General features: G+C 32.8%; 1 pseudogene; it reads right to left on the reverse strand.

Annotated features, from left to right (window-relative positions):
* Positions 1 to 1,900: 1,900 nt before the first annotated feature.
* Positions 1,901 to 24,544, reverse strand: LOC131170695 (cysteine-rich receptor-like protein kinase 10; annotated as a pseudogene).
* Positions 24,545 to 25,988: the final 1,444 nt, after the last annotated feature.

The raw sequence follows: 25,988 nt of genomic DNA on the forward strand, positions 1-25,988 counted from the left end.
AGAATGGGAATTCAAAGAGGAACAACTGGAAGATTTTAGAGAGACATTTACAGAATTTGAAGGCCCTAGCTAGAGTTTTATTTCTCTTCCCAATTTATTTTTATTTTAAATATTTAGTTTCATTCTTAGGATGGATTCTTTATATGTTGAATCAAATGAATTGGGTTTTGATTTTTTTCATTATGTCAAACTGAATTTTTATTTAGAGGATTTTGATGTCGTCCGAGATTTATTTTAATTTGTTTGATTTGATTTTCGTTATCAATGTAATTATTTATTGTTTGTATTTAATATTTTTACGTATTAATTTTTGTCAATTCATAACTAATACTGAAAAAAAATTATGAATTTATAAATAATAATAAATTTTATAAGAATAATAGTTAGAGCGAAAACAAAAAAATTGACTTGTGTAGAATTTTAATTGATTGATCCAAGAGTTAATCAATTAATTAGATTTGCTATTTCTATTGGGAGATAGTTAGTAGGTTTTAATTAATACGTTTGGTGTGACTTGAGAGAATATAAAAATAATTTAGGATTATTTTTCTTTATTAGCTAATTAAAAGTGAATTATCAATCAAATAAAATTGAATTGGATTAGTTCATGTGAAGTCAAGATTTCACTAATATTTATCATTATTGACTTGTAATATGTGATTTGTTTGCCTTAGATCACATTTGTAAATTTATTTTATTTTGTATTAATTAATTAAATAATATTTTAATTTAACAGTAAATAATACGAGGATGAGCTTGTGTTTTTGATATTTAATTCCAATTCTCATGGGATCGAAAAAAAAACTCAAAAAAACTCATTAGCAGTCTGAATGGTAGTGTTGTACCATGGATAGAATTATGGGTAATTTTTTAAAATTAAAACACAAAAAAAATCATTAGCAATAATTAATTATTGTTAAAATTATTTTTAATAATATTAGACTTGAAAATAGTAAAGAAGGAAATTTTGGATTATGCCAAGATTTTTTTTTATAAAATTATAAGTTTTTATTGAATATAATTATGAATAAAAAAATGTACATAAATATTTAATTATTCAATTACGTAGAACGTTATGGCTAATGATAATTAACGTTCGCCAAAATTGTGTTTTATAATTTATACATAAATATTTAATTATTGAATTACGTAGATCATTATGGCTAATGATAATTAACCTTAGCCAAAATTGTGTTTTATAATAATAAATTATAAATTGCTATTTTTATCCATTCAGGTTCTATTCCATTATTGACAAACAACACTTTATGTTGAAATATATATATATATATATATATATATATATATATATATATATATATATATATATATATACTTATCTACTTCAGTTCAATAAGTCCATATGGTATTGAATTTTGAAATTAAAAACAATATTTTTAAAAATATTATTCTACATATTATTAAAAAAATATTTTATTATTTGAATTTTTTATAATTAAAATATATTAAATGTAACCATTCAAACTGCAGCAACTGGTTTAGCAACAATTTTAGTAGATAAAAAATGGGAAAGAAAAAGAATCAATAATTTGAGTGCACCCAATAATTCCTAAAATAGATCATATCCAATAATTCCTCTTTCGATCACTCTCTTTTTATCTATGTTCAAATTAGATGTAAATTGTTTTAAGATAAATTTAGATTTTAATTTTTAATATAAATACAATTGCTTTGATGGATATGTAAATGCACTATAGTTAACGGGCTTTGCTATAGTAGGAAGATTCTTGAAACTTGATCACCTAGCTTAGAGATCCTCTATTATTCAGAAAACATGTCCTATGTTTTCAGAAGAAGGATACAGAGATATAATGATGGCATTCTGCAACTATAGAGTGACATTCCATTAGTTTATTTTTCGAGAATTCTCATCTTGTTACTATCGAGGATATACTTCAGTGATTGATGCTTCATCAACAGACCATTGTAGTGATTTGCTAGTAGATTGATCTGACTCCACTGCCATCAATGTGAAGCTCTGCCCTGATCTGCTGTTGAGAACAAATGCTGACCGTTGAGGCACTGGAAGAGTAACAGAATAGCTGTTGAGCATCAGAACAACTTTTCCCATCGTTGGTCTGTCAGCTGGATCTTCCTGAACGCATAACAACCCTATTTGGATGCATCTTAAGGCTTCATATCTTGAATATGAATCTATCAAAACTGGATCCAACAATTCCAAAGGTGTCCCATTTCTCCAGTGTTTCCATACCTGCAAAAGTTCAAGTAATTATGTCCATGTAGTTGCAGCTAGCTTTACTTTAGGCTTCTGTTTAATCTAATTTCACTTGATTATGAGAAAGGGGGAAACCTCATATACTCACATAGCTTTCATGGTCGTCAGCACCATCTATTTGATAGAAAGAACTATTCTTCTTTCCACTTAAAATTTCGAGAACTAAGACACCAAAGCTGTACATGTCTGACTTGACTGAGAATTGTCCACGCATTGCATATTCAGGAGACGCATATCCATTAAAGACAACACAGACAGAGCGACGTTGGTACAAGGACAACAAAATTTCTTTGATGAACCTTGCAATAATTACAAAAATAACCTAAGTGATGCTTGTAAATATTTTGCTGAACAGAGCATATCAAATAATTAATTAAAACACACTAGAGCATATATGCTGATATGAAGAAGCTAACCTTGAATTTTCTGTAATGGAATTGATAAGAGCATGAATATGATGCTTTCTTCTCACTCTATTAATGTTTTTGTAGAATTAATAAATCTAGAGTAAGCAGAGCAAACAAGAAAAGTTGTAAATTAACTTGCTAAACGTCCCAACAACTCTGCTTGTATTTCTGTCTCTTTGATCAGCTCCAAATAAAAATTCTGGCCATACCAAAGTCAGATATTTTTGGGTTCAATCTTAATCTAACAAAACATTACAAGCTTTAAGGTCGCAATGTATAATTCTAAATCGAGAATCCTCATGAAGATAAAGAAACTCTCTAGCAATTCCTCCTATGATTTTGTAACATCTTTCCCAATCCAGTTGTCCCTACTTTTCAGGGTCTACATATCCATGAAATTAAACATTTAAGTCAAACCTGAATGTTAGATTCAATACACATAATAATATGTTTTGAAGATCTTGAAGGAAATTTATAACATCCCTCACCCCGTCTACAGTGTAGAAATTTTTTTTTTTCATATCTTATTTTTGTAGAGACCCAGACGAAGTCTTCTCTGTTTTATTAGTGTTTGGCGGGTGTAAACTATTTACCTGTTAAAACAATTTCATATCTATCTCATATTTTTATATGTCATATCATAATATTTCTGCTCATACAATTTCAAGAAAATATAAGTTTCATTCATCCATTCATATAAAATTCATATACAACAATTTACAATTTATTTAAAACTCAAAATGATTTACATCGTTTACTTATATACAATAACCAAAATGCAAAATCTAAATATACATGAGCCCTACCAAAATGGACTGTTGAGGTGACAACCTACACTGTAGTAGATCTGGTCAAAATCCTGTCTAGGCACTACTGCTGCTGATGCTGCTGATGCTGTTGTTGCTCTTCAATACCTACGCGATAGAAAAACCAACGCGTTAAGCATAACGTTTAGTGGTGTATAAAATAAAGGAAAAATAACTAAACAATTAAAATAATTATTCTATATGTAATTTCATAAATTTCTAAGTCATTTACATATTTTATGAAATCTTGGGAGCAAGTAAGTTATTAAGATCTTCATTGTTCATTTATGTTATTTTCAATCTTATTGCTCATATCTATGATCTCTTTATGTAATTATTTAAATTTAAGAATTATTACTCATATCTGTGCCCAAGTAACCTATAACAAACTATAAAGACTGAATACACGGGAGTATACTAGTTAAACATCCGTATGTCTAACATATATACATCTGTCATGTCAAGCACAAGGCCAGTGGGCAGGCATAAAGCCAAAAATAAAATCAGGCACAATGGCCAACGGGCAGGCATAAAGCCAGTAGAATAACCATCTTAGACATATATTGTCTATCAATGATTATTCCTGTGGGCAGTACTGCAATCTGTATTCCCTAATTGGTATACCAATCGATCCATGCTATATAAATAAGTTTAGGTACACTTTGAGCAAATTAATATTATTAAGTATTTATAGTTTCATATTATGTGCTAGTTGTATTTAATAACATTGTCATGTTAATTATGATGGGAAATATAAGTCTCACATGCATATTCATGTCACCTTTATGTTTAACAATTCATTTTGATTAGCTTTGTATCATATAACAAGTCATTTTATGAACATTTCTTAAGGTCCAGATTTGATGTCTTAAGTTCACCTAACAAATTGGTCAAGATGTGGCCACTGTTTGGCCACACTTCCTTCATGGAAGTTGTTCCTCTATGTCTTGTCTTTATTTTCCTTTCTGATTCATGTCATTTGAAGTTTTGGAACTCAAGTTATGGTTAAATTACCATAACTGATTCCTTAACTCACTCTAGTTCCAGAACCAGGCAGATTCTGGAGTCAATCTTTCCCTAATTATTTGGACATGTTACATCCACTTTTAGGCCTAATGTTCTTCATTAAAGTTGTTAACCTATGTCTCATGATCACCTGGATTTCAGAATTACAATTTTTCAAGTTTTATAGAATTAATTATAGCAAATTATCTAGCCTGGACTCAGGTACCCTGTGCCTTCAGGATTCCAAGTTCAGGTCAGTGGATTTGTCTCCCATCTCAGTGTTCTTACACTCAAAATCTGAGCAAAGTTTCTAAATCAAAGTTATAGCCCTATATCTTAGGTTTCTAGAACAGTTTGGATCATCCCATTTGGGATTTCCTAGTGGGAGATATGATATAAACACTGTTCTGGGGTCAAATGGTAGTTTAGTCAAATTCCAAGTTTTGATGTGCTAAATTGTTCTAGCAATTTGGCTTAGTTCCCTTGGGTTCTGGGTTCTGGTCAAAACACTACTATTGTAGACCTATGTCTTATAAAAATTTTGGATCTAGTTTCATTGCATTTGAAATTTTGTAGACCAAGTTATGGGCTTTTTTCCAAAACTGGTCGGGTATGCCTAAGTTCAGAATTTCTGGGCAGTTTAGTTCTGGACAGTTTTATTGACCTAATTTGTGCTAGCAATTTAATTTGGTTAAAGGCAATTCTGGGTTCTGTGTTCTTCATTAAAGTTGTGCACCTATGTTTAAACTTTCCAATGGTATAAAAATCAGGTCATTCTGACCTTTCTAGAGAAAGTTATGGCCAAATGAACATGTGGTCATTTTTCTGGGTTTAGGATATGGTCAGCAGAATTCAAGCAGTTTTTAGGTCAATTTGGAGACAGTTTTTGAGCATCGTTTCTTCATGAAAAATGAGGAATTTTGACCCTAGTTTCATCTTCAATTGGCCTTATACCAATTGAAGCAACACAATTCAAGTTATGGTTGTCTAAAGATGATGGACTCATTAGTCCAGAAATCCTACATGAAAACACACTCCCAATTTTCAATTTCCTTCAACTCCCATACTTCAATTGCCATACATGGCACTTCTAATAGGCAAAAAATAATCTCAACAACACCAATTTCAAGTAATAACACTAAAGTCCCAAAGTTAGGTTAAAACCCTAACTCAAAGTTTCAATCTCAAGCATTCTCAAGGCAATTCAACTTCTAATGCATATAAGTTCATCAATCAACATCACTAACCAACTCAAAACCATCAAAACTATCAATTCATCACACTTTCCAAAGCTGCTGAAATTAGGGCTTCCCCTACTCATGGTATTCATTTTGATTTCATGGAAATTTACTTCAATTTTCCATACTAATCATACTTAGAGAAGGAAAGAAATGTGTTTAGTGCACTAACCTCTTTTGTGAGATTCCCAAGCTAGCTAAACCTTCACTATTTCCACTTCTTTTTGCTCCCAATATCTTCACCAAGATCAATTAGCAAATTTTTGTGTTTGGGTTTTGAGAAAATATAGAGACGAAGATAAGAAAATTAAGCTTGAGATGAAAGAAATGGAGGAAGAGCTTTCATGGAGTGGTTCAGCCAACAAGATGAAAGAGGGAAGAAGAAGACTCTTGATTAAATGAAGTTTTTCCTCTTATGTTATATTTGTCCTATGATAAATTAGATTTAATTTTTTATGAAATCATTTTAGCATCATGCTTAGGTTAGCATGAGATGAGCATGATGTAATGCTTACTTCAAAATTTATTTCTTTTTCTTTTCTTTTCTTTTCTTTTCCATTTTTCCATTACATTTTTCATGTTTTTAATTTATTTTTTGTGTTTTAAATCTCTCTCATTTTAATTGACATTTAGGTCAAAATTCAACTCTGAGGTTGAAATGACCAAAATACCATTCATTGTGCTTATCGGGTTATACTTATCTGTACCGATTCACTTAATTTTCTTAAATTTTTTTTGACATTTTTAATGTCATTTATACCTCATAAAACCTTCCATTTAATCCAAAATATTTATTTCATGGGGTTCCTCATGAGTCTGGGGTCAGCAAATATCTTCACAGTCGCTTCCCAGTACAGTCACCCATCATTGTGACTCCGGCTTATTTAACTCATTTGCAATTCATTTCTTTTATTTTTCCTTAATTTTTCTTGGTCTTCATTCAATCAATTTATACCTCTTCACTCTAGTTTGAGTGTAGTTCCAGATATCTTGGCTGTCCGAACAGACATTAGTCATCGGAACAGTAGAATGTACGGACTACCTAAAGTGAGGGCGTTACAAAATATGTTAAGAAGATCCTTACTGAAAAGAAAGTAGTCAAGGCTTTTGTTGGGAACAAATTCATAGACAAGAATCCTTTCTTCTCCTTCCAAATAGAATCCAATCAACTTCACAAGATTTTTGTGTTGAAGCTTGGCTAATAATAACACCTCACTTTTAAATTCCACTACCCCTTGTCCGGAGTATTAAATCCAGTATGCTATCTGTGACAGTGTATCCAACATACTATCTAGTATACTGTGTTCTCTGTCTAATGCAAGTGTTAGTGACTAAATTATTTTGTCTTAAAGATATTTGGTTTTTATTTTAATGTATTTTCTCCCTCATATCTATATTAATTTATATTAGTTGGAGTAGTTTAGAATGAGTGGAGAAGCTTAAGTTTGAGAGACAAAATTCCTTAAATTATGGAGGTTGGGTTAGCAAACTTTTGACTTTTGTAATGTATTTAGTCTCCGCAAATGGAAAAAGAAGAACATGTCCTTCCTTCACCACTTTTTCTACTCTCTCTCAATTCTTCCATGATTTTCTCTTTCAATTCCCTACAAGTGGTATCAGTGTAACACCCTCACTTTAGCTAGCCCGTACATTCTACTGTTTCGGTAACCAATATCTGTCCGGACAGCTAGAATGACTGGAACTATATGTAAACTAGAGTGAGGAGTCGTAAATAACTCAAATAATGGTAAGAAAAATTTAGGAAAAATTTTAGAAATAAAATACAACCAAGTTAAATGAGCCGTTGCCCTAGCGATGGGTAACCCAGTGGGAAGTTGCGGTCTTCACAGCTAGGAGCCCTAAAACCAGGAGAAAATTCATGAAATAATTTTTGGGACTCCAGAGAAGAGTCATTGAGGTTTTTATGGCATTAGAATGCCAAGAAAAAGCTTAGAAAAACTTTTTGATCGGTATAGACGATTTTGGCTCAATAAGCCAAACGGAGGGCATTTTGGTCATTTCGTCTTCAGAGATGATTTTTGACCAACTTGTCCATTTAAGTAAATAATTATTATGACATAAAATGTGAATAAATATTGCTAAAAATTTAATTAAAAAATGAGTAGAAAAGTAATGAAGGTAAATTTGATTTATTAAAGTCATTAAAAACCTCTAAGCCAATCATAAAGCAACAAGCCTGATTATAAAAGTTAAAAAAGGGATTTAATTAACCAAAATTTTGCTCTTTCTTCCTTATTTCTCTTCATGGCCGAATTCCCTTATCACCCATGCTCCTCCATTTTTTGTTCTTAAAAGCTTCAATTTCCATGCTTTTCTCACCCCAGAAACCTAAGTCACCTTCACTAAAACTCATCCACACACCCTAAGGAAGCTCTAGGCAGCCACAGAGAGGAGAAATTTTGGAGTTTTCACAAGTTCAATAAGTTGATCAAAAGAGGTTATTGCACTATAAGACTTTCCTCATTTCTTTTATAGTTATTAACAATCAAACTAAGTCAAAATTTTTATGAAAGTGAAAAGAAAACCTTGGATACATAGGACTTTAAATTTCAGCAGCCATGGGTTAATTGGAGTTTGATGCTTTTTATGGATGTAAACTAGTATGTGATGATGTTTAATGAGTTGTTATGTATTAAAAGTTGTATGGAATGAGTACGCTTGATCTTGAAACCTTGAGTTAGGGTTTTGACCTAACTATTTGAGGATTTTATAAAATTGTTTGAAATTGATCAAATTGAGACTGATTGATGAGATTTAGAACTGATATGAATGACAAATTATAGTTTGGGAGTAAGGAGGAATGAATATAGGGAGCGCATGTTCTTTGCAGGAAATTCGGACCTATGAGTCCAGTGCCTTGTTTGAGCTATAACTGAAATTGTGTGACTCCAATTGGTATGAGGCTAATTGACGGTGAAACTAGACTCAAAATACCCCATTTTTCATGAAGAAACCATGCCTAAATTCTGTATAAATCTTGACCAATTTACTGTCCCAATCCGGAAATCCAAACACTCAACCCAGAAAATTAACCAAATGATTCATTTGGCCATAACTTTCTCTAGACAGGTCCAAATGACCTGAGTTTTGTGTCATTGGAAAGATTAGACATAGGACTACAACTTTCATTGAGAACACCAAGCCCATAAATGTCTCTAACCAAATGAAATTGCTGGCCTAAGTGAATTCACCAAACTGACCAGAACCATTCTGCCCAGAATTTCCTGGACTAAAGTCCACCTGACTAGTTTTGGCAAAATGGCCGTAACTTGGTCTATAAAAATCCAAATGCAATGAAACCAATGGTAAAAATTTTATAAGACATAGGCCTACAATATTGGTCTTTTGACCAAAACTCAGAACCCAAAGGAATTAGGTCAAATGCTTAAAAGAACTTAGTACATCCAAACCTGGAAATTTACCCAATTTCATCTGACCCCGGATTAGTGTTTATAGCATATCTTCCACTAGAAAACTCCATTTAGTATGAGCCATACCTTTTCAGAAACCTAAGACACAGGGCTCTAACTTTATTTTAGAAACCTTCTTCAAATTATGAATGTAAGAATCTTAAAAATCCACTTGCATTCACTGACCTGAACTGGAACCCTGAAGACATAGGGTACCTGAGTCCAGGCCAGTGATTTGGTTATAACTAATTCTACAAAATTAGAAAAATTGTGATTCAAAATTTTGAGTGACCATAAGATATAGGGCAACAAATCCTATGAAGAACACTAGACCTAAAAGTGACTGCAACTTTTTTAATAAAATTTGTAAAGTGCAATTACAAAATCTACCTAGTCAAGGAACTAGAATTAAGAAGTGAACCAGTTATGATTACTTGACCACAACTTGAGTTCTAAAAGCCCAATTGACATGATTCAAAAATGAAATTAAAGAAGACATATAAAGGAACAACTTTTATGAAGACAGATTTGTAAAATTTTTACTGTAACAAGGTACAATGAAACAGTGAATTTAAACCTCAATTTCTGAAATTTTGAAATAAAGCCTAGGAGGCTAGGAATTGAGTTTGGCAATCAATGCCATCAAAAATAAAATGCAAAATGTGGTATTTTGGTGAACTTAGGCTCCACAAATTTATTATAAATAAAAAAGTCAACCTTTGAATGGAAATGGTTAAGTGAATAGTAACTTCTAGGACATAAGTAAAAGATTAGTTGGAACTTGTTGATAAATAGAGTTTTGGGATTTTAGTCTATCATAAATGTTAAAGAGCTAGAATTTTCTCTAGAAATGTGATATTATGAGCTAGAAGCTCTATATTGAATTAGAAGTGTGTTAATTATTAACTTATTTTAATTAAAGAATGAGTTTAGAATCATAGTTGAGAGGATTAGACTTTAAAATATATTTTTGAAGGATGTTAAAAGGAAAGAAAATTTGAAAATGGAGTGATTGGTGACATTAACTAATGTAAAGAATTAGACTGCCTTAAGTGTGCATTCCGGACCCTTTGAGTCCAGTGTGCTTTTGGGTTTATAAGTCAAGCTAGCTAACTCCAATTGGTGCAAGGCAATTGAAGGTTAAACTAAACACAAAATGCAATAACGTTGATGAAGGAACCTGTCCCAGAAAACCAAACTATGTGGCCCTAAAAATTGACCTAATCCGGGTGACCAATATGCTGTCCCTGCAAAATGACCAAATGAATAGTATTTATTCATTTGGTCATAACTTAGTGTAGAAAGGTCCAATTGACCTGAAATTTATATCAATGGAGAGCTGAGGCAATTTAGAACAACTTTTATGCAGAACACAAAATCAAATTCGAGACTTAACTAAATGAAATTGGTAGCCAAAGTTGGACTATAAAATCTGGCAGAACCAAAAAGTGCCCAGAAATTCTGGGTAGAAGCAATCCGACCAGTTATGGTGAAATAGCCATAACTTGAGCTAGAAAACTCCAAATGGGGTGAATCAAAAAGTGAAATATAACTAGACACAATAAAAAATAACTTTGATCAAGAACACTTGGCCAAATTCTCACTGTAGAATGGCCTAATGGAACAATGAACTCTAGCACCCAAAAATAAAATTTTTGATTTTTTTTCCATTGGTTAGAAGTATGGATTGGCAACTAATGCCAACACTTTTGGGAACCAAAATGTGGTAAATCTATGTGATTAAAAATTATATAACTATTATATATGAGAAAGTCAATATTTTGACTTAAATAACTAAATGAATAGTAACCTTACATATTAAGTATAAATATTCAAGAAATAACTTTGTAATATGCCCTAGTAGGCCTAATGTGATTGGTTTGGATAGGTTGGCATGCCAATAGGGTTCTAATAGCAGTACTGCGTATGATGTATGGCTCCATGCCATTCTGTGATATGATAGCCTATGGCTATACTGATTATGATGTTATATTTGGCTTTATGCCTTATTACTTTTATGGCTTATTAGCCATTCTGTCTGCACACCGCGGACACATTGTGACCGATGGTGTGACGGCCTGAGGTACCTAGTACCCAGTGCTAGTTTACCCGTTTATCCAGTCCGGTCAATTTGTATAGGTTACTTGGGCATGGAAAAGTATAAATGTAATTGAATTGATTATTAAAGGAAGTAAGGAAATTAAATATCAAGATATAGAACAAGAATGATTACAATAAAATGAGGCTCAAAATCATAAAAAAAAAAAAACGATTAATAAAAATGCTAGAAAGAATTGAAATGAACTGGACTGATGATAAAAAAAAAAGAAAGGATATTAAATTTTAGAAACCTTATTAAAGCATAATTAGATCTAAATTATCTGAACCAAGTTTTATTTCCATCTGTATTTTGTATATTATTTTCTTTGTTATATTATTGCACCACTAAGCAGCAATGCTTAGCGCGATGGATTGTTTCCTTCGCGCAGGTACTGAAGGTAAAGCCCAGCGAATATTAAACAGAGATTTTGGAGTTTTGATCTGCAGAAGTATCTGAAGTATTCAAGGTTGTTACCTCCTCAGCAATGCATGTAGATAGGGCCCATACAAGTTATTTTATGTATTTTACATATTATGTAAATTATGAACTTGTGTAATTAGTTTATAAATCATGTAAATTTATGTAATTTGAAAATTTTTACATATGAATTGAGTATGAATGGAAATGTATGGAAATGATTATGAAATTGAAATATATGGATGAGATTTGATGTAACACCCTCACTGTAGCAATTCCGTACATTCTACTGTTCCGGTGATTGGTGTCGGTCCGGACAGCTAGAACGTCTAGAAAAATATTTAGACTAGAGTGAAGTCATAAATAACTTAAATAATAATAATAAAAATTTATGAAAAATTTTAGAAATAAAATACAATCAAGTTAAATGAGCCGGTGCCCTAGCGATGGGTAACCTAGTGGGAAGTTGCGGTCTTCGCAACTAGAAGCCCTAAACCTAGGAGAAAATTCATAAAATAATTTTTGAGACTCCATAGAAGAGTCGTTGAGGTTTCTATGGCTTTAGAATGCTAAGAAAAGGCTTAGAAAATTTTTTCGATTGGTACAGACGATTTTGGCTCAATAAACCAAATGGAGTGCATTTTGGTCATTTCGTCTTCAGAGATAATTTTTGGCCAACTTGTCCAGTTAAGTAAATAATTATTATGACATAAAATATGAATAAATGTTGCTAAAAATTAAATTGAAATTGAGTAGAAAATAAAAGAAAAGAAAATAAATTAAAATTGTAATTTTGACCTCATGCTTATGTCACAAAACACTCCCACCCAATCACCACTTGACAAAAAAAATAAAAGGGATAAAAATGAAGTAAAAATGAGATAAAAACAAAGAAATCTATTTCATCTTCCCCAAATTAGCCGAATCAAGAGAGAAAGAGAGAGAAAGGGACAAGAAAGAAAGAAAGGAAGAAGGAGAAGGAGATGAACAGTAGCAGAAACAGAGGTTCAGCAGGGGCAGCATGTTTCTCTTTCGTCCAGGTGAGTTTGGCTCAACTGCTACGGTTGATTTTTGGATATGTTTGAGGTATGTATGTGTGAAAGTTATGGTTAAAATTCGGTGATTGTTCAACGGTTGGATTTGGAGAAATATATTGTTGAACACAGGCTGTCTGCAGATTGAATTCTGATTTTTGGCTACTAAAATTTGAGAAAAATAAATAGTTAGAATGCTTATAAAATTATGAAATTTGGTACAAATGATATTTGGGATGTTGAGGCTGTTGTGTTAATATTTGGTGAATTTTAGACTTGTGGTTTATGAGATATAAATTATTTTGCATGAGCTGTCTGAGTAAGACTGATTTCTGTAAAAATTCAGATTTTGAAGGGTTGAATGAATATTTTGATATCTCATGATCTAGAATTTTTTGATGTTAAAATTTTTACTGATATTGTATAGGGATGTCTTGAATATATGGTTAAAATTTGAGATTTATCTGATGGTTAGATCATTATATATAAATTTGAATGCACAAGCTGCCAAATTGGGTATTAATGGTTTGTGGATTTGAGATTTATGATAGGAGTTTAGTCCAATTTAAGGGAAAATGCTGTTGAATTTTTATTGGATATTTAATTTGGGAAAGTGAAGTTATAATTGATTATGATTATTATGGTTCTAGGAGGAATCTTGAAGAATAACAAGCTCAAGTTTGGTTTCAAAAAGGTTAGTGCTAACTCTTACATCTCTCTTCTTATTCCATGTTAGGAAGTTAAAGTGAATGAGAAATTATTAAGAAATTGAATAAAACACTCATGTAGGAGTATGTATGAATTGTGGCAGCCAAGAGAAGGTTAGGGTTTGGATGGTTTAGTTGTAATTAAGTTTGTATATTAATGTCAATTAATGTATACATATGAATTGGAGTTGAATGGAGTTGAATTTTTTTTTTTTTTTTGAGTTTGCATGAGAATGAGATTTGATCAATTAGGGTAAGTATGAAAATTGGAGATATTGTGTTTGAATGGTTAATTGGAGTTCTAATAGTTAATTAGTGACCATTTGATGAAGTTTGACCCTAAATTGGAAGTAATTGTGGCCTTGAAATTGAAAGTGGTGTGCTGCCTTGAGTGCCCTGCAGGTCTGGATATGAGTCTAGCATGTTTGGGCAGCTATAACTTGGGTTGTGTAGGTTCAATTGGTGCAAGGCCAATTGGACATGAAATTAGACACATAATGGCACAACTTTGGTGAAGAAACCCTGCCTAGAAAACCAAACCAAGTTGACCTAAAAATTGTCCTAATCCGGGTGACTTGCATTCTGCCTGGACAAAATGACCAAATGAATAGTGTTTATTCATTTAGTCATAACTCAGTGTAGAAAGGTCCACTTGACCTGAAATTTTACCAGCAGAAAGCTGAGACATAGACCTACAACTTTCATGAAGAAACCAAACCCAAATTTTGATCATAACATATTCAAAAACTGAGCTACATTTAGTGTACAAAACACTGTAGAATTGGTTCTGTCCAGGAAATCTGGAAACTTTGCAATCCGGCCAATTATGGTGTTTAGGCCATAACTTGAGCTACAAAACTCCAAATGGAGTGATTTCAAAAATGAAATGTAACTAGACATAATAAGGAACAACTTTCATGAAGACAAATTTGCCAAATTCCTTCTGTACAAATGACCAATGGAACAATAAACTTAGTGCTTGAAATCTGAAAATTGTGAATAACTAACACTAAGCTTTGAAATGAAATTGACAACCAATGCCAACAACTTTAGAATGCAAAATGTGGTATGTTGGTGATATTTGAACCAATATACCTATTGTCTATGAAAAAGTCAACATTTTAGTTGACTAATGAAATGAATAGTAACCCTACATGTAAAGTACAAATATTCGAGAAATGATTTTGTAATATGCCCTAGTAGGCCTAATGTGATTGGTTTGGATAGGTTGGCATGCCAATAAGGTTCTGATAGCAGTACTGCGTATGGCTTCATGCCATTCTGTGATATGATAGCCTATGGTTATACTGATTATGATGTTATACTTGGCTTTATGCCTTATTATTTGTATGGCTTATTAGCCATTCTGTCTGCACACCGGGAGACACATTGTGACCGATGGTGTGACGGCCCGAGGTACCTGGTACCCAGTGCTAGTTTACCCATTTATCCAATCCAGTTAATTTGTATAGGTTACTTGGGCATGGAAAAGTATAAATGTAATTGAATTGATTATTAAAGGAGCAAGGAAATTAAATATCAAGATAAAGAACAAAAATGATTACAATAAAATGAGGCTCAAAATCATCAAAGAAAAAGATTAATAAAATGCTAGAAAGAATTAAAATGAATTGGAACGATATTAAAATTTAATTATTATGAAAGAATTGAGCCTTCTAAAGAGGAATAAATTAGAACAAAGAATAGTTAATACTAGAAGTATTATATGAAATTAGATCAAATTCCAGAGTATCCCAATTTTGATCCATTTCTTTCTTTATTGTATGTTATTTTCTTGTTATATTATTACACCACTAAGCAGCAATGCTTAGCGCGATGGATTTGTTTCCTCACGCAGGTACTTTGACTGAGATTTTTAGAGTCCAGATTTGCAGAAGTGTCAGAAGTGTTCAAGTTGTCACCTCCTCAGCAATGCATGTAGATAGGGCTCACAAAAGTTATTTTATGTATTTACAATTAGTTATCATGTTGAAATATAAATTATAAAATTGTAATTAATTTGTGTATTATGTAAATTGTAAATTATGTAATTAATGGAAATTTGAAATTTTTTATATATGAAATATGCATGGTAATGAATAAGAATCGAAATGTATGGACACTATCAGAAATGATGATGCATGAAATGATGAGATGATTATGAGAATTATTGATGAGATTTTATTTTAAAATATTATTGAAAATTTCAAGCAAATAAATAGTGAAATATGTCAAATGTTAATAAAATAGCGGAAACTCCGTTAGTTTCTCCATCGAAAAATAATTGATATTAAAAGATAATAACTTGAAAATAATTAAAGGAATAAAGTAAGCTAAGATAGGGTGCTCCGGCACCTAATATAGCACACTTTGCTCGGCTACACTGTAATCGGATGAGGGGTGTTACATTTGAAATATGAGATAATTATGAGAATGATTGATGAGATAATTATGATTAGCATTGATAAGATTTTTATGTGAAAATATTGTTGAATTTCAAGCAGGTGAATAGTGAAATACGCCAAACGGTATTAGAATAGGATAAACTCCGTCAGTTTCTCCTTACATAAATAATTGATATTAAAAGATAATGAATTTTAAAATTATTTAAAAGTAAGTAAGATAAGATAGGGTACTCCGGCACCGAATGTAGCACGCCTTGCTTGGCTACACTGTAGTCGGGTGAGGGGTGTCACAATCAGACCATCCATGATCTTGAGGGACCGTGAGAGAGTTTGGGAGAAAACCAGTGAGAAACCACCAAATAAACCACTAATCACTCTTTTTGTTGAAGTTTTTTCCCATCTCAAATGGCTTCTGGCAGCACCACTCTATCACCTCCTCATTTTAATGGTGAAAATTACCATGTTTGGGCTATGAAGATGTGAGCCTATCTCAAAGGTTTGGGATTATGACAGTATGTAGAGGCAAACTGAGCAACACCTCCATTACATCAAAATCCAACTCTAAATCAGATCAGGCAACATGAAGATGAAGTTGCTAAAGCTCCAAAAGCAATGTCCTAAATCCATGCAGCCATATCATATTCAGTTTTCACAAGAATCATGGCTTGTGACACTGCTTATGAAGCTTGACAAATGCTGAAAGTGGAGTTTCAAGGGTCTGATAAAACCCATCAAATGCAAGTCTTCAATTTGAGGAAAGAATTTGAGTTGCTAAGGATAAAAGATACTGAGAAGGTGAAGGATTACATTGACAGGGTGATGAAAACTATGAATCAAATTAGGTTGTTGGGAGAAGAGTTAGAAGAGAAGAGGATTATGGAGAAAGTGATGGTGACTCTGCCTGAAAAATTTGAAGCTAAGATTTCTTCACTTGAAGATACTTGGGATATGTCTCAAATCACTTTGACTGAGCTTTCCAATGCTCTGCAAGCTATTGAACAGAGGAAGGCTTTGCAAATAAGAAGAAATTATAGGGGAGAAGGCACTGGTTGCAGCTCAAAAATTGAAATCAAATGAAGGAGGATCCAAGAACAAGCAATCTGATAAGAAATACAAGAACAAGAAGAACTATAAGAGGAAAGGGAAAAGATTTGATAACTTTCCACCTTGTCCTCATTGTCAGAAGAATAATCACATAGAGAACTATTACTGGTTTAGACTTGGAGCTGAGTGTAAAATCTATAGACAATTTGGTCATACTAAGAGTGTCTGCACAGTAAATCAGAATCAACAACAACAATAGCATGCTAAGCCTGCCCAAGCTATTAAAAATTCTAAAATATGTACTTGTTGCTACTAAAATTCACAAATGTGATGTTTCAATTGAAGTTAAGGATGTTTGGCTTGTTGACAGTGGTTGTACACATCACATGTCAGCGAACTTTAAGAGTTTCAAGAGCTTGGATAGAGGTTATTCTTCAAAAGTAAAAATTAGTGATGGTAGACTTATTGATGTCAAACGGAAAGGACCTATTATGTTGCAAACTTTTTCAGGTATTGAGCTAATTTTTTATGTTCTTTATGTTCCTAACCTGAATCAAAATTTACTATCAGTTGGTTAATTGCTTCATAAAAACTACACACTAGTTTTTAAGGATAGAACATGTGAAGTTAGTAGTCCTACTGGTGTGAAGTTATTTACAGTAAAAATGAGTGGTAGAAGTTTTCCTTTGGATTAGAAAAACACTTAGATTGAATTTTGTTTTACTCATAATGTTGAAACTTCTTTGAGGCATAAGAGATTTGGTCACATCAATCTCAAAACATTGAAGTTACTTGAAAGCAAAAGCTTAGTTGCTAATATGCCACATGTGATTGACGATTATGGTGTGTGTGAAGCCTGTCAATTTGGAAAATTTAGTTAGCCTTCATTTCTAGTTGATCAAGCTTGGAGAGCCACTACCAAGGTGGAATTGATTCACACTGATGTGTGTGGACCAAGGAACACATCTTCCTATAATGGGAGCAAATATTTTCTATTGTTTATTGATAACTATAGTAGATATTGTTGGGTCTATTTTCTCAAGCTAAAATCTAAAGTTTTTGGCATGTTCCAGAAGTTTAAAGCCTTTGCTAAGACTCAATCTGGTTCATTGATCAAGATCTTGAGGTATGACAATGGAACTGAGTATTCTAATAATCAATTCAAAGAGTATTTGCAGAAGGCTAGCATTCACCACTGCTCACTATCACTTACATACCTCAATAAAATGGTGTGAGTGAGAGGAAGAATAGGTTAGTTATGGACATGGCTGTGATGCCCCTCACCCGTCTATAGTACAGCGAGCGATGAGTGCCACATTTAGTGCCGAATCACCCCATCTTGTTTTATCATATCTATTATAAACTTATGATGTCATTTAAAACATGTATTCTATGTGTAAATTTTTTTTTTTTATATATATCTTATTTCTGTGGAAACCCGGACAGAGCATTCCCTATTTTATTAGCATCCGGCGAGATTCCACTAATCACCTGTTAACATGTCCATATTCATTTCACACATTTCCATATCATATTCTCTTATATCATATCATTTACAATTATTTATGAGATCTCAAAATGAAGTATCATCTATTGCATTCATATAGAAATTCATAGATAATAAATAACAAGTTTTCATTTTAATCTCAAGTTTAATTACAAGTCCAAAATGAAATACATCATGACTAGACATAATGAACCAAAATACTAGTCTATACATAGGCCCTATCAAAATACAAAAGACTAGTGAGGTGACTCTGGTCGGTGGCAAATCTGGTCAGAACTCTGTCCGAACACTACTATGGCGGCTGTTGATCTTCAGTACCCACTCGATGGAAAACCAACGCGCTAAGCATAATGCTTAGTGGTGCATAATTTATAATAACAATAATTAAACAATTGAATTAATATATGTAAATCATGATTTCTGGGTCTTTTACATTTTTATTGCTCTTTGGAAACAATTAACATTATCGAAATCTTTTATGATTACTTATTGTATTTTAAGTCTTAATTAATTTTTATCAGTGCCCAAGAAACCTATAGCAAATTATAAAAGCTGGATGCATGGGTGTATACTGGTTAGATAGCCATATGTCTGTCCAATATACGTCTGTCAGGCACGAGGCCAGCTGTCGGGCACAAGACCCGCTGTCAGGCTTGTAAAGCCAGAAATAAAGTTAGGCACAATGGCCAATGGGTAGGCATATAGCCTGTAGAATAATCATATCAGACATATATTGTCAGTTCATGATTTGCTCTGTAAGCAGTACTGCTATCTGTGGTCCCTAATTGGTATACCAATCGATCCAACTATATACATATAAGTCTAGGTATACTATGGGCAATTAAACATTTTTAATTATTTTAGCACTATTCACTGTTACTATTTTCTGGTACTGTTTAGTGGTACCATTATTTTCATATTAATAGGACATTAGTCCCAATTTGCATATTCAAATCATTTTTAATATTTAATTAGCCTTATGAGTATTTTAATCACCATGTATAGCATTCTTCCCATGAACCTTTCTTTAGGTTTATTTTGATGTGTTATCTTTATCTAGGAATTTGACTAGGTTAGAATGTCTATTTGGTCACACTTCCTTCACAAAAATTGCTCCTATATGTTTAAACTTGAATTTCAGTTTTTGAATCACTGAATTTGGGGTTGTAGAACTCAAGTTGTGATCAAAATACCATAACTGGTCCCTTTGCCTCTAAGCTGTTCAGAATTTACAATTCCTGGTCAATAAACTTTGACTAGTCATTTGATCATTTTATGGTCATTTTTACACTTAGGTTCCTTCACAAGATATGTTCCTCTATGTCTTAGGGACTCCCAGGTACAATTTCATAATTTTTCAAGCTTGGTATAGTGAGTTATAGTCAATGTATTTACCTGGACTCTTAATCCTATAAAGGTAATAGTCAATCTTCAGGGCAGTATGTTTGTCCCTCTTTTTAGGGTCTTTACACTTAGAATTTGGTAAAGGTGTCTGAATCAATGTTGTAGCCCTAAGTATCATGTTTCCAAATTATATTGGCACATCTCAAATAGAATTTCCTAGTGGGAGTTATGGCCAAATGAACACACGGGTATCAAATGGCATTTTGGGTTCAACTTAACATTTTCCAGATTTTAATTCCTAACTTTGGCTAATATTTTCCCTAGGATGCAATGGTTTCTAGAGCTTGGTCAAAACATAAAAATTGTTGTGCTATGTCTTATAAAACTTTTAGCACTAGTTTCACTTAATTTTCAGCTTTGGAGACCAAGTTATGGCATTTTTGCCAAAACTAGTCAAGCACAGCAAAGGAACAGTATTTTAGACAATTTCTGGGTTGGTAGTTTTAGTGACCCAACTTGTGTTAACAATTTGACTTAGTTAAAGGCAAAACTGGGTTAAGTGGTCTTCATGAAAAGTGTATCCCTATGTCTAAGCTTTCCATTGATGTAAATTTTAGGTCATTTGGACCAATATAGAGAGAGTTATGACCAAATGAACATGTACTATTCATTTGGTCATTTTTTAGGTTTCAGTGTTTGGTCATCCAGGTTTGGGCAGAGAATTGGTTATGATTTTGACAAAATTTAGGCAGGGTTCCTCCTTAAAAAATGAAGGTTTGGATGTCCCAAAACACCTCCAATTGGCCTCATGCCAATTGGGGCAACACAAAGGGAGATATGGCAATAAAAAGCTATTGGATTCAACAACAACACAACCTGCAGAAAATTCACACTCCCAATTTCAATCTCCTCCTTCTTCCAAACTCCAAATAAGCATATATGGCACTTCTATAAGCATCAATCTCATCTCAAGTAGGTCAAATTCATGCATTTACACAAGGTTCTCAATCATTTACACAAACCCTAGTTTCCAAAGTTTCAAATGTATACAAACACTACACAATCAAACTCCCAAACATTTCAACTCATCACACATTCTCATGGAACCATTTTTCATCACTTAAAGGCAACAAACTTCAAGTTCCATGGCTGCCAAAAATTCAAGGGTTCTTTCCTCAAGATTTTCTTTTTGTTTTCATAATATTTATGCTTGGCTAAACATGCTTTTCATGTTTAATAAAGAGAAGAAGAAGGATTAGTGCACTAACCTTACTTGAGCTTCCCTAACTTCAATTGTCTTGCTTCCAATGGGTGTCTATAGCTTCCTTAGGGTGTGGGGAGTATTTTTTGTGAAGGGTGCTATGGGTTTTGGTGTGTGAAAGCTTGGGAAATCAAGCTTAGAAGCTTGACAACAATGGAGGAAATGGGGGACAAGGGTGCTAGCCATGTAGAAGAAGAGAGAGAGAAAGAGTGGAGAAGAAGATGGAGTTGGTGGCTTTTGTCTTCTAATGGGTGTGTATATATATATATATATATATATATATATTCTATTGTGTACTTTAAATTTTAAAATTTCCATAAGCTTTTTTTTTTCTTTTCTTTTCCTTTCTTTTCTTTTCTTTTCTCTTCTCATTTTCTAAATTCAAATTCATAAATTTAATTTATGTTAATTATTTTATTTCCTAATTTTAATTTGACATTTAGGTCAAAATTCACCTCTATGGGTGAAATGACCAAAATGCCCTTTATGGTGCTCATCGGGTTATTTTTATTATTTTATCCAATTAATAAATTCTCTAAATTTTATTTTATTTCTCAAAATTTTTCCTATATATTTTTTTTAATATTTATTTCATTAATTTATGCCTCCTCACTATAGTTTAAGTGTAGTTCCAGACATCCTGACTGTCCAAACAGACATTAGTTGTCAGAACAGTAAAATATACAGACTACCTACGGTGAGGGCGTTGCAATGGCCAGGTGTCTCTTGTTTGAAAAATGTTGCCAAAGATTTTGTGGGTTGAGGTAGTAAACACTATAATATACTTGCAAAACAAGTTGCCTACTAAAGCATTGGATGGCAAGACTCCATATGAAGCTTGGTTTGGAGTTAAACCTTTAGTTACTCACCTCAAAGTGTTTGGCAGCATATGCTATTCTTTTGTTCCTGAAGCAAAGAAAAACAAGTTAGATCAAAGAGCTTAAAAGGGAGTGTTTGTTGGCTATAACAATGAGTCAAAAGGCTATAGAGTTCTGAATCCCATCACTCAGCAGGTGTATATTAGTAGAAGCATCAAATTTGATGAAGAAAATAAGTGCGATTGGAGTAAGATGGAACTTGCTCAAAATCAACAAACTAATTTTCAAGAACAGTAAATTGTTTTTAAATATGGTATCCAACATCCTGTAGTTCCAACTACAATTGATGAAGATTTTGTTGATGAATTTGCAACAAGAGGAACCAGGTTATTAGATGAAATTTATAAGAGATGCAACATTGCTTTAGTTGAACTAGCTCAGGTGAGTGAAGCCTTGGAGATTTCTGAGTGGAAAGTTGCAATGGAGGAGGAGTTGAAGATGATCATGAAGAATGAAACTTGGACTTTGGTTCCTAGACTAGCAGACAAGCAAGTGATAGGAAAATTGAAATTAAATTCAGATGGCACCATCAGCAAGCATAAAGTAAGATTAGTTGTGAAAGGATATGCTCAATAACAAGGAGTGGATTTCTCTGAAATTTTTTCTCTAGTTGCAGGTTTTGACACCATTAGATTAATTCTTGCATTATCAGTTAGTCAAGGGTGGCAAGTGTTCCAACTTGATGTCAAATCTTCTTTCTTGAATGGTTTTTTAAAGGAGCAAGTCCTTGTTGAGTAGCCTGAAGGCTTCAATGATGGAAGAAATCATGTGTGTTTGTTGAAAAAGGCATTTTATGGCCTTAAATAGGCTCCAAGGGCCTGGTATTCCAGAATTGATGGCTATTTGCTGAACTTGGATTTCAAAAGAAGTGTAAATGAAGCTACTTTGTATGTGAAACATCAAAGTAATGAAATTCTTATTGTCTCCTTGTATGTGGATGATTTGTTAGTGACTGGAAGCAACCAGAATTTAATTGAAGATTTTAGATTGAAGTTGCAGTAAGTTTTTGAAATGAATGATCTTAGAAAAATATACTATTTTCTTGGCATGGAAATTTGTCAAACAAGTCAATGATGCTTTGTTTCTCAGAAAAAATATGCTTGGGAGCTTCTTATTAAGTTCAATTTTAGTAAATGTAAACCAGTTAGCACGCCTGTTGTCCATGGAGAAAAATTGCAAAAAAATGATGATTCTAAGCCAGCTGATGCATCAATTTATAGAAGCATGATTGGTTCATTGCTCTATCTCTCAATTTCTAGACTTGACATCATGTATGATACAAGAATTTTGTCAAAATTTATGAATGCTCCATCTTAGATTCATCTTGAGGCAGCCAAGAGAGTGTTAAGATACATTCATGGCACCATTGATCATGGTTTTCTTTATAGAAGATCTGTCAAAGTCAAGTTACTTGGATTTTTTGACAGTGATTGGGCTGGTTTAGTTAAGGATATGAAGACCACCACTAGTTATTATTTTTCTCTTGGATCAAGAGTTATTTGCTAGGAACAAAGAAGCAATCCCTGGTGGCACAATCAACTACTGAAGTAGAGTATGTGGTTGCATCTGCAGTTGTTAATCAAGTAATATGGTTCAGAAAAGTTATGATTGATTTAGGATTTTAGCAACTTTATCCTACAAAAATTCTTTGTGACAACAAGTCAACAATAGCAATGGGGAAGAATCTAGTTTTTCATGGCAGAACTAAGCACATTAAGATTAAGTATCATGCCATTAGAGAAGCTAAAAGAGAAGGTGAGGTTTTGTTAAAGCACTGCGTAACAAAGGAGCAAACAGTAAATATTTTCACTAAGGCATTGTAGAAGCAGAGGTTTGAATACCTCAGATCATGTCTTTGTGTTTATAGCAACACTAGCATTAAGGAGGAGTGTTAAATCTAGCATGCTATCTGTGATAGTGTATCTAGCATACTGTCTAGTGTACTGTGTTCTCTGTCTAATACAAGTGTTAGTGACGAAATTATTTTGTCTTCAAGATATTTTGTTTTTATTTTAATGTGTTTTCTCCCTCATATCTGTATTAGTTTATATTAGTTGAGGTAATTTAGAATGAGTGGAGAAGTTTAAGTTTGAAAGACAAACTTCTTTAAATTATGGAGGTTTGGTTAGCAAACTTTTGACTTTTGTAATTTATTTAGTCTCTATAATGGAAAAAGAAAAACATGTCCTTCCTTCACCACATTTTTTGCTCTCTCTCAACTCTTCCATGATTTTCTCTTTCAATTCCCTACACGGAGCTTATAGATTGTCCCTTCATAGCTATTTCTTGCCCATTAGGAAGTGTGATCTGGGAATTTACATCCATGAATTGTTAGACCCTTCTCCAAACTACTTAAAATTCATAAAATTTACAATCATTAAACAACTAATTACTCACCTTGTAAACATCACCAAAACCACCTTCACCTAACTTGTTATCATAAGAGAAGTTATTTATAGTAGCTTCTATTATACTCAGATCAAATTGCAGATACTCCACAGTTGAAATTTCATTTCCACTTACATAAAAAAGAAGGAAATGTTAATTGAGTTTTGTGAATTCTCTGGGATGAGGAAAAAACAAAACCATAAAGAACATTATGATTCCATAATTGGTAGAAGAAATTGAATTATTACTTTACCATCTTTCAGTAGAGTATCGGACTTTCGTCTTGCCCTTTTCCTTAGGAAACAATAGCCCATGTAAAATAGCACAATAGAGATAGAAATTAGAGCAATAATGGCTATAATTGTAATAGCTGAGATGCTGCTTTTTCCTGTGTAAATAGAGAAATATCAAGTAGATAAATCTTCACTTTTGTTGGAGTTGATGAGACTTAGTTGGTAAAACTCTATGTGTACAAGTAAATAAAAGAGCCACACCTAGGTATGGTGTTAGTATGGCATTGGTTTACAAAAGAAAGCAACATTTCCCTATAAAAATGAAGAGAGTTACTGCTGGAAATTTGAGAGAGCAGAGATAATTTGAAAGAGCTGGAAAGGGAGTTTGACAAAGTTAAGAAAATAAGGAAGAAAAGGAAGAAAAAACTTTGAATTTGCATATGTAAATCCTCTATTTTAGTGACGAATTTATGGTTTTCTTTCTCCTACTTGTTCTAGCATAAATCTCTCTTAAATTTCTTAATTTTTTTTTCTTTCAAACCTAACAAATGGTATCAGGGCTTTTTAATCTTGAGGCACCTGTTAGAGTTTGTTTTTCTCAAGAATGAGATGACAATAGCTACACAATTAAGCAAGCCCATGATAGCCTATAGGAGGAAGGTTGTTCTAAGAAGAAGAAATTTTGTTTTGAAGAAAGAAACTGTTCTGGTGAAATAGTGCACCAGAAAAGTAGAATAATGGTGAGTAAGAGCACCCAAAAGAAGGAAAAAATAATGAGAAAGTGCATCAGAAAGAAGATGAGTATCATGGTGAGAAAGTGCACCACAAAATCAACCAAGAATTGTTAGAGAGAAAGGCTCCATGTGAGAGCTGGAGAGATGTGCTCCACCAACAACAAACATGGAGAAAAGTGCTCCATCAAAGCAAAACAACAACACCAAACTTGGAGAGATGAGCTCCAAGACAACCAAACAAATCAGAACATGGAAGATACTTGAAGACTTGACTGAATTCACAGCTCCAACAAAAATCTTATCAAGGAGGAGTGTTGGAGTTGATGAGACTTAGTTGGTAAAACTCTATGTGCACAAGTAAAGAAAAGAGCCATACCTAAGCATGGTGCAAGTATGGCATTAGTTTACAAAAGAAAGCAAAATTTCCCTATAAAAAGGAAGAGAGTTGCTACTGGAAATTTGAGAGAGCTAGAAAGGGAGTTTGACAGAGTTAAGAAAATGAGGAACAAAAGGAAGAAAAAAATCTTTGAATTTGTACATGTAAATCCTCTATTTTAGTGATGAATTTATGATTTTCTTTCTCCTACTTATTCTAGCATAAATCTCTCTCAAATTTCTTAGTTTTTTCTTCCTTCAAACTCAACAAATTTCCTATAAGAACAATGAAAAGGAATAAATGATAACTTCCAACAAGAGCCACTGTCTCTTAGAAATGATCATTTATTAACCTTAAACAGTACAAGTTAACATTACATTGCAAGTTCAGTGAAGGCCAAACTGGTGATAGGGAA

The sequence above is a fragment of the Hevea brasiliensis genome, chromosome 11 (genome assembly GCF_030052815.1).
Source record: "Hevea brasiliensis isolate MT/VB/25A 57/8 chromosome 11, ASM3005281v1, whole genome shotgun sequence".
Classification (NCBI taxonomy): domain Eukaryota; kingdom Viridiplantae; phylum Streptophyta; class Magnoliopsida; order Malpighiales; family Euphorbiaceae; genus Hevea; species Hevea brasiliensis.